Source organism: Pinus tabuliformis, chromosome J, assembly GCF_031772625.1.
Source record: "Pinus tabuliformis cultivar Carrire ecotype Pingquan chromosome J, CPIR1, whole genome shotgun sequence".
NCBI lineage: Eukaryota > Viridiplantae > Streptophyta > Pinopsida > Pinales > Pinaceae > Pinus > Pinus tabuliformis.
The window spans coordinates 97,292,477-97,299,057 of record NC_142295.1 but is presented as its reverse complement, the minus strand read 5'-3'; the positions used below and the strand labels follow the sequence as shown (position 1 = coordinate 97,299,057).

At 41.2% G+C, this 6,581-nt stretch overlaps 1 pseudogene; it reads right to left on the bottom strand.

Moving 5' to 3' along the window:
* Positions 1–3,636: 3,636 nt before the first annotated feature.
* Positions 3,637–4,749, bottom strand: LOC149225688 (vacuolar protein-sorting-associated protein 33 homolog pseudogene; annotated as a pseudogene).
* Between the last annotated feature and the right edge of the window lie 1,832 nt (positions 4,750–6,581).

Here is a 6,581-nt window from a genome sequence, read left to right as displayed (position 1 = left end):
TCATGGAGTTAGAGGAGGATCGATTTTTGGTAGGATTTCACCAATAAGTACAGAAGGAACGTGAAAAATCATGGCATGATCATCATATCAAGCTTCACACATTCAAGGTAAATGATCTTGTGTTGTTATATGATAGTAATTTCACTAAATTTCCAGGTAAATTCCAGATACATTGGTTAGGACCATATATTGTCAAGGAAATTACAGATGGTGGCACTGTTCAGTGTGCGAAGCTGAATCGGGAGCCCTTCCTAGGATAAGTGAATGGGAGAAGGTTGTCGCTATATATGGGGGATCCTGCGCAATGACTATATGGCAGCAAGACAGTCTTAGTGCTCTAGGTAGTTGCAAGGGAGCGTGGGACTATAAACTACAATGCCCAGTTTGGAGGACAATGAAACAAACCGGCTGCGCGAAGATTGATGATGATGCACTAGATGAATCCACGCTCAAGAAACTGCGCCATGGGTGAGGGTACCGCGCAGCCTAGCAAGAAAATGACTGTTGGAGTTACTATTCATGATTTGATGGCCAGAAAACAGTTAAGAGGAGAGGGGAGGTGACAATTAAGGTGTAAATATTTGAAGATTTGCCGCGAAAGTGGAATGAATGTGGGGGGAATGGTCAGATTTGAATTTAAATCCCCCTATAAATTCTGCATACCGGTCCACCAGAGAACACTTTGCATTCTAAGAATTGCTAGAGCATTTTTCTATCTGATGCATATGATTAGAGAGTTATGGGAAGAATTTGTGATGCACCCGTCATTTGAGAACTATTCTACAACAACTCGAGAGCTATTCATTGAAAGAATGACTGGCACTAACCCCATTGAATCCTTCATTTCAGAAGAAGTTGTATTTGACACACCAGGTATTGAAGTATCTACTATGGAGACTACACTTGCTGTGCCCATGGTGCTGAGGTCACCTAGGCCGAAACAAACTGTGAAAAAGGAAAAGCAGCCTGTTATGAAGGAAAAGCAACCAGTCGCAAAAGAAAAAAAGAAGCTGGTGCCAGTACAGAGGCACAATTGAAGCAGAAAAAGGACAAGCAACCAGAAAAAGTAGTGGATTTAGAAGAAGATGAGTACCAAGGAGTCAAAGAAGTAGATGCTGAGGGCGTCGAGCCTATCTCTATGCTGCCTGAACACATCCCTTCGCGGAAGGGTAAAACCAAAGTGACCAAGGACCCTAATTTGGGAAAATTTGGGGTATCCACTACCCTGCTGCCAGAGCAGGTCACATTTGAAGGACATAATCTTGCGTGTATCTTGCTGTTGAAATTGGAGGGCTGGGACCTCGCCGATCAGGACAAATTTCCACATACGGTGACCCATAAGTATATGATGAAGATATACTATGATGACACATGAGTTACACAGTTAGAACCCATGAAGTGGGTCCGCAATGTTGAGTAGTCGGGGCTGCTGAATATGCTATTAGTACCGCACTATCACCACTCCCCTATCAATATGGTATGTGTGTGCCAACTCCTCGCGCTGGTGCATGATGGGATTCTGTGGCTAGGGAAACCTATTCCAATAACATATATGCTGATCCACAGGGTAACGAAGTTGCCCCACAAAGGAGCAGACCCTGCCAAGGAATTTGCAGGAAAAACAGGGGAAAAGGAGCTAGCTGATAAAATGAAAAAGGAGTATGGTCTCGTGAAGAAGTCGCAAGGATACTCAATTCTTTCAATACAAGACCAGGCAGTCTAGTTCACTGCCCAGATCCTCGCAGGAAAGATCATGCGAAAGTGCCGTGCGGACGAAGTTCCGGGGCCGGTTGTATCACTTGCTTCACAGTGTGTGAAGGGTATACAATATAATTGGTCGAGGTATCTGTTAGCGTTTGAGATTTCACCTCAGGCTGAGAAAGGTAAACCTCAAGGCAACATCAAACCATTCAGCCCCGTAGCTAGCCCTATGGGGCAGGAGAAGGCTCTCTTCGGTCTATCTCCGTAAAATCTTCAATAGATGAGATGACCAATACGGTGACACTAATATTAGGCTAGTAAACTGATTAAAAAGGTTGATTTGGGGTTTTTAATTAAATGACGGGGTTTTTCCGGGCTGCATGGGCAAAATCACAGCTTGAACAGAGAGCAGAATGAACAACACAGATTATCGACTGACGCAAGGTAGGCAAGAAATTTAGCATCAAATCTAGATTTAAATCGGATGGCAAGACTGGTGAGGAGCTAAGGAGGGCAAACAATAACTTTGAATCCTCCTTAAACAGAAGAAAACATTGAATTGAACAAACTTAAAAGCGGAGCATGGCAGGCATGAATTCTCACTTTAACACTTCATTTGTTCAATTAGATATGATCATGTAGTGAAATGGAACATAACAGATTACATATGAAACACAAGAAACACCTATGCTAAATTAACATACCACATGAATCTCAGAAGTCAGAGCTATATTTTCATTAAACTTTCTGCCAAAAACTGTACATTGAAAGCTCTGTTCTCCACCAGCTCTCAGCACTCAGAAAAAACTCTCTTTCCCCCTCTTTTCTTTTTTTTTAACAAATGAATTTTTAATACAATAAATAAACTATTTTAGAAAAAAGAACAGATCGACCCCCAAAAACAGGGGCGCTGTTTAAACTGACATTACAGAAATTATGAAAGGGCGTTTCAACTACTCTAAACAGGATACAACATTTCTCTAAATCTTATGATAATTGGCCAATTAAGAGATAAATCTGGAGCAAAAATCCCATGAAATCATGATTGAGGATCGAAATAGGCGAATTCGTTTCTTTTGAAATCTTTGGAGCGCTGATTAACTGAGGTTATAGATAAGAAAACGAATCTTATGCATCTGGTAACAGGTGTCTTCAGGTGACTGAAGTGAAGAGCAGGTGTCAAAGTCGTGCGCCATATTTTCTTTAGCTGACAACGGATTAAAACTAATGCCAGCAAGCTCTATTTGACACATAAAGACCTTATTTCATCTACACGTTGCGTCTTTCTTTACCCACCCCATTGTGCTACAGGCGGTGATAAAGATTTTGTTGGCGGGGTCGCTTGCGATTGTTTAATGCGCATCCTTTGACTTTGGACTTACGCTTTTGCAGAACCGCTCTCCAAATATCAAAGATGCTACTGGTCATATCTTTTCGACCAACAACCTGAGAACCAATATCTACCACATTTAGAAATTCTTTCTTTTTGTTAAGAAACTGAAGAGTGTTAAAACATGCTCGTATATCACATTCAGTAAATTCAGCCAGTGTAGTAAGCCCCGAAGCAAGACGAAGACGTTCTTCTTCTTTTACTCTCTGTAACATCACATCAAGAAACTCAAGCTTAGCATTCAACCTCTGTCTCCAAACCGAGTTCCTCTTTATTGTTTTGAGCTACTCATTCAAAAGGTAGCGACGTTGTTCGCCACTTATCTTCTCTTCGATTGCTTTCGCAATAGATTCCTGTATCTTGCTAATGTCCATCTCTTTCTTCACTAATTCCAATGTCAGTTTCAAACGTTTGTACACATCCAGTCCTTCAAGAACTCGCTGACAAAGTAGTTTGTTTGCTCCAGATATAGTAGCACCAAAATCAGCCAATCGGGGAAAGTTGAAGTCACCAACATGCTAAGTTTATGTCTGCACGTGATCCCTCTATAATGAACTCGTCTGTTGATGCTTCTTCAATTCCTGTTTCTTAACCAAACCAGCCTTTTCCAAGTTAATAAGTGTCGCCATGTGCTCAAAGCCATAGCTATGAAGTAGCTCTCTCCTCAAATAATCAAAGTGCTTTTTCGGCAAGCCACCATTGGTGATAGAAAAGAGAACAAGCAAACACAAGACACTCAGAAACAGCTCCTGCTTATGAATCATTTCTTCAATATACTCAAAACATATATCATAACTCTGACCCTCCACAAGTGCCTGTTCAATAGGAAGTCGGCCTAAAAAAAAAAAAGTTGGTTTTGTAGTAAAATTTCGACAGATATTGAGCCAGATTTGTGTGTCTTGTCATTTCTGGGAGAGAATTCAACTTCTTCACAAAATCCTTTAACTCTGATACTGTTGGATTAGTAGTTGTAACTTCTGTATAATCATGCTTCATGGTTGTTGCTTTTTGACGCAAAACCTGCCCAACAACTCTAAAATTGAGATCACGAATCTCTCTATATAATTTATCACTGGAATTCGTGCTGGGCACCCATGACTGATGCATCCAACTCTACTGCACCATTATTGATATGTAAGAACTCATCTAGAAGGCCTTCATAAGTCAACTGGGAACACATTGGAGTAACCATGTCCACATGTCGATCAAGTAAAATCAGTGTATCGATCTCTGGCATCCCTGTATTGGCTGAGACTAGCCGCCTTGCCTTTTGCTCTCACATTTGGTATAACACCAAAGGTAGACTGAAGTTTGTGAATAGCTTTTGAGACATGCCAAAGGGAACTTGTGTCGCCATCAACTTGACACTCTTTGTATGCCAACTCCAGTTTAAATGACAGGACATCTTCATCAAATGGTGACATAGTCACCACTTCATGAGCCTTTTCCACCTCTAAAACCTTCTCACAAACAATAGTGTGGCGTGGAACAAAGATCACACTATATTATCTTTGAAGATTTTGCTTAGTAACGTGCTGAATATGTGACGAAATCATCTTCATAAAATTAACTTGAGGCCGAACAAGGTACATTATACTTTTACAATCAGTCTGAATAGGATCAGCCGAAAGATGGCGCAAACACAACTTTGGCAACATCGCCCTTTTGCTCAAATAATTCATCCAAATTCATCTTTGGAACATTTGCTCGAACCACATCAAACACATAAGCTTGAATTTGTTCTTGAGGATTTTGCAGCTCATAAAATGCATCGTCAGCGATACTGGATGAAGCAAAATAATTGCACAAAGACATTGCCCTGAAATTAATCTGAAACCATATGACTAAGTTTGATAGTAAACTGGACCGATGAATATTTCACAAGTAAGCTCTGTACCAAGGGTGCCTCTATAGAGAACCTCTGTGCCATGATAGTTGAAACCATATGAAGATAAAACTTGACCAAATTCATCAACAGTAGAGTCTGATGTATGCTTTGTTTTCTTTGTGCTTTTGCAGAGGTAGGAGCTTGAAGTTGCTGCTAGTTGAAGAGCTGAAGAACAAATTACATAATCTAAAGCAACACATTTAATGATTTCTTCTTCAAAACAGGGTTTTGAAGAAGAATCAATCTCTGACATGAGACGGAGTCTAACATCGGCTCCACTTGGGATGGCAGCTGCCGCTCCGTGGAGGTGCCAAGAACCGCAGAACTTTGGGAGAGCAGACAGTGCCTCTACCCATTGGGCAGTGGAGTCATCATCAACACAACTCTTGACTTAATTTTCACACTGAAAGTGAACTCAAACAATCTTCAAGCAAACTAAAACCAGATGCTGCCCTTATGACTGCTTATTTATTTACAAAGCTACCCTACTTTGCTGTACAAACACTAGATCAGGTAATACTAAAATGCCAAATTAACCATTCAAGTAAACCTGAAAATGATGCCGCTCGAGAATGCTTCCACGAGGTTACAGATGCAGTTGCTGGCAGCCCTTCATGCACGTAATGACCCTGGTCACGGAAAAGACAGTCTGATCTGTCAATCAAATTGAAAAACATGTCCATATATGCCGCAATAGGATCACGGAAGCCAGACTCTGTTGGGTGCCCCAACTCTGCAACACATACTTCCAGCTGCACATTGTCAATGTAAACTTCTATAGGCAAGTCTGTGATTTCTTGTTGTGGAGGAGAAAGGATTTCCAAGAACTTTTTAGGGTCTTGGAAATCATATGACTGAATCTGCTCATCGAGATATTGAATCTCCTTTTCGATTCTATCAACAACTAACTCACAGACACCAGTTTTAAACCAAGGGAACTTTGGAGATTTCAACATATGAAGGAAGATACTGAAAAATTCTTCATTAATTTCAATATCCACTAACCATTCTCTAAACTCGTTTAGAGCTTCACACAGGGCAGGGTTTGCCACATACCCGTCCATTGCATGAACAGATCAGCAAGCGTTAGAATGTCTGGATCAAGTTGGCATCGCCAGGTGAATGGTTCAGCCTGCATAAGTGTCTGACTGTTGTCCACCATCAGCATCAGATCTGCACCTTGATTGCATGTACTGGGAAAAGACGATCAACAAATTAATGTTCTCCCCAGTATGGTCGCCAGTATGTGAGCGCTTGAGATTTCACTTCAGGCTGAGAAAGGTAAACCTCAAGGCAACATCAAACCATTCAGCCCTGTAGCTAGGCCTACGGGGCAGGAGAAGGCTCTCTCCGGTCTATCTCCGTAAAATCTTTAATAGATGAGATGACCAATACGGTGACACTGATATTAGGCTAGTAAACTGATTAAAAAGGTTGATTTGGGGTTTTTAATTAAATGACGGGGTTTTTCCGGGCTGCATGGGCAAAATCACAGCTTGAACAGAGAGCAGAAGGAACAACACAGATTATCGACTGAGGCAAGGTAGGCAAGAAATTTAGCATCAAATCTAGATTTAAATGGGATGGCAAGACTGGTGAGGA